Here is a 3,875-nt window from a genome sequence, read left to right as displayed (position 1 = left end):
TCCCCATATCTCCTCCCTCTTGCATCTCCTTCCCACCCTCCCTATCCCACCCCTCTAGGTGGACACAAAGCACCGAGCTGATCTCCCTGTGCTATGCGGCTGCTTCCCACTAGCTATCTATTTTACGTTTGGTAGTGTGTATATGTCCATGCAACTCTCTCACTTCGTCCCAGCTTACCCTTCCCCCTCCCTGTGTCCTCAAGTCCATTCTCTACGTTTGCGTCTTTATTACTGTCCTGCCCCTAGGTTCATCAGAACCTTTTTTTTTAAGATTCCATATATATGTGTTAGCATACGGTATTTGTTTTTCTCTTTCTCACCTACTTCACTCTGTATGACTATCTCACTACAAATAACTCAATTTCGTTTCTTTTTATGGCTGAGTAATATTCCATTGTATATATGTGCCACATCTTCTTTATCCATTCATCTGTCGATGGACACTTAGGTTGCTTCCATGTCCTGGCTATTGTAAATAGAGCTGCAATGAACATTGTGGTACGTGACTCTTCTTGAATTATGGTTTTCTCAGGGTATATGCCCAGGACTGGGATTGCTGGGTCATATGGTGATTCTATTTTTAGTTTTTTAAGGAACCACCAGTGGCTGTATCAATTTACATTCCCACCAACAGTGCAAGAGTGTTCCCTTTTCTCCACACCCTCTCCAGCATTTATTGTTTGTAGATTTTTTGATGATGGCCATTCTGACCGGTGTGAGGTGATACCTCATTGTAGTTTTGATTTGCATTTCTCTAATGATTAGTGATGTTGAGCATTCTTTCATGTGTTTGTTGGCAGACTGTATCTTCTTTGGAGAAATGTCTGTTTAGGTCTTCTGCCCATTTTTGGATTGGGTTGTTTGTTTTTTTGATATTGAGCTGCATGAGCTGCTTGTAAATTTTGCAGATTAATCCATTGTCAGTTGCTTCATTTGCAAATATTTTCTCCCATTCTGCGGGCTGTCTTTTCGTCTTGTTTACGGTTTCCTTTGCTGCCTGCACGGTGGTTTTACAATGCCTCCTTAATAGTCATTGTGCGTAATCATAAGGACAACAGTAACAGTGGCCCGGAGACATTTGAGTCCTGAAACTCCAGAGTCATGCCTCTCTGCAGGCTACACAGCAGGCCTCCCCTCAACTTCTGTGAATGGTGTTGTCAGAAGGCATGGGCTGGAGGATGTGTGGGAATGCCGGGGTGGGTGTTGGGTGCTTGGCAGGGAAGGAACACTTGTAAATCTGTCTGATCCTTCCCCTTTCAGAGCCTATTGAGCCCTTCGTGTCTGCATCCTCACCCTGGTCCGTTCCCATCCTGTGTACTACAGGGAGGGCAGCACCGCACTCTTAGCTGCACAGGATATTCTCAGGCTGAGGCCAAGAGCAGATCACTCCCAGTCAGCACTTCTGCAGGCCTAGGTAGGCACAGGGTGGAGCAGGGGGGGGGGAGGGGGGAGGGGGGAGACGGTGGGGAGGGGGAGGAAGGTGGCAAAGGTGACTTTTCTCCTAGGTTGGAAGAGAAACAAAGGTGACTTTTCTCCTAGGTGTCTGAACTTCCTGGTTATAGAACATCTAGCTAGCAGAAACCTGTGTGTGCCTGGGGGTGGAGATTGGGGAGTTTCCCCTCCCTCCAAGTGTTAGGAATAATAAAGGACATTCTTGGTAGAAGATGACAAGCTGAGCGCTCCCACACAGGAGTCCACACTGAGCTTGTTTCACCAGGATGAAATCTTGAATGGCAGCCAGGCTTGTACTCACTGATTCATTCAGTCACTGAGGGCTGGTCTTTGTACTGAGTGCTGGGTGGAGTGGGACTGGAGACTATGCCCTTGGAGAGCCACCAGCCTAGGTGCAAACACAGAACAGTCATTCATGCAATGACGTCAGAGCAGAATATCCCAGCACGGCAGCAACTGGATGCAGTTGTGCCTGCTAAGTTGCCCAGGGTGAACTGGGGAGTGGAGACAAGTGCCTGCGGCCTGGAAGCAGACAGGGTTCATTCGTGGCCTGCACACAGAGGATGTCCCAGAATGCTGGGAGGGCTTTCCACCAGAAAGGGTCATGTTCCAAAGCAGTCCGAGCCAGCCAGCAAGAGGCCCAACCCCACACCCAAAGTCCCCCTGCCACCTTCTCCTTCTGCTGAAAAGAAAACAGGGCCTCAAATGTAGACCCCAAGGGCAAACTCTGGGCCACCCTCAGGAGTCGCTTCCAGGACCCTGGCTGACATCCTAGAGGCAGGAGAGAAGGGTTCGGCCCCCCTCCCCAGCCTACAGTCTCCAGTGTCACGAGCCTTTCTGGAAAGCCTTCAACAGTAAGTTATGGGACTTCCCTGGTGGTGCAGTGGTTAAAAATTCGCCTGCCAATGCAGGGGACACGGGTTCGATCCCTGGTCCAGGAAGATCCCACATGCCGCAGAGCAACTAAGCCCACGCACCACAACTACTGAGCCCGTGAGCCACAACTACTGAGCCCACGTGCCACAACTACTGAGCCCACGTGCCACAACTACTGAAGCCTGTGTGCCACAACTACTGAAGCCCATGCACCTAGAGCTCCGCAACAAAGAGAAGCCACCACAATGAGAAGCCCATGCACCGCAACGAAGAGTAGCCCCCACTCGCCGCAACTAGAGAAAGCCGGCACACAGCAAGAAAGACCCAACGCAGCCATAAGTAAATAAAGTAATTAATTTAAAATAATTATTTAAAAAAAAATAGTAAACTATAGCCCAGCCAGGAGCAGGGCCAAGTGGACAAGAGACTGGGCCACAGCTCCCCTGCCCTCATTCCTACATCCTTCCTCTTCCCCTTAGTGTTGAGTGCTTGCCAGATGTGCCTTCCAGACTCATGGCAAGTGTCCCTGGCTCTCTTCCACCCCTGCTTTTTTCAGGCAGAAAGAGGCCACCCATTCATGGAAAAGCCACTGTTGTCAATCTGTCCCCAGGGCCCTCGTTCAAGGTGGCAGCTGGGGGCCCTGAATTAATGGCAGAGGGGAGTGGGTAGTAGGGATGAGGGTCATTCAGGACCTGGCAGCATAGTCAGGCCCCGGGGCTGCTGGAGCTACCGCCTTCTGACCCATGAGAGCCAAAGGCTACATTTTCAGAAATGTGGGCAGCTTGTTAAGCACAGCTATTGTTTAGGAACATATATACTTACAGTGAAATAAATTCTATCAAAAACGAAGGTAACAAATACCTTCAAACTCATCACTTCCTATTCATTTTACTTTATCTGTGCCCTTGAGGTTCTTTATTGTCTATCATATCTGTGTGGTTGAAATCCTGTATAACAAAGTGCAACTGCGCCTCTTCCCAACATCACAGTGAAGTTGGCAGCTTGAATGCAGGCAGGGTGGGAGTATTTACAACTCAGAAATCAGTAAATGCTATGAATCAGGGTTTGAGTTATTGTTTTTTGTTTTTTTTTTTTTTGAGTTATTGTTTTGCTGATTATCTAAACCTAAGAAAGTGAGGGGAAAAATGTTAATAATGCAGATTAAACTCAACTGTGAGCCATGTCTGTAACTGTTACATTGTGAATAATACCAAAAAATGAGGGAATAATCTCCAAGTGTTTGAAAACCATTGTCCTACCTACAAAGAAGTCACTCACATTATTGACAAATTAATGAGGTTCTGACGTGTCTTTGTTCTTTCACACGTAAGTGAAAATATCAACCAACATTCACGTCAAAACTACATTTGTTCATCAGATACAAGCAACCACAGGCTGGCTACAGATATAAGAGTCTGGCAGAAATCAATGAAAGCATTCTGTGGGAATCAGTTGGCTACTGATTCGTATATACACTTAATATTATTAATTAATATGAATGTCAACAATACAATTCATTTATTATATTGTATATTTTATTATGTGTA

Source organism: Globicephala melas, chromosome X, assembly GCF_963455315.2.
Source record: "Globicephala melas chromosome X, mGloMel1.2, whole genome shotgun sequence".
In the NCBI taxonomy this organism is placed as follows: Eukaryota; Metazoa; Chordata; class Mammalia; order Artiodactyla; family Delphinidae; genus Globicephala; species Globicephala melas.
Note: the sequence above shows the minus strand (reverse complement) of the source record.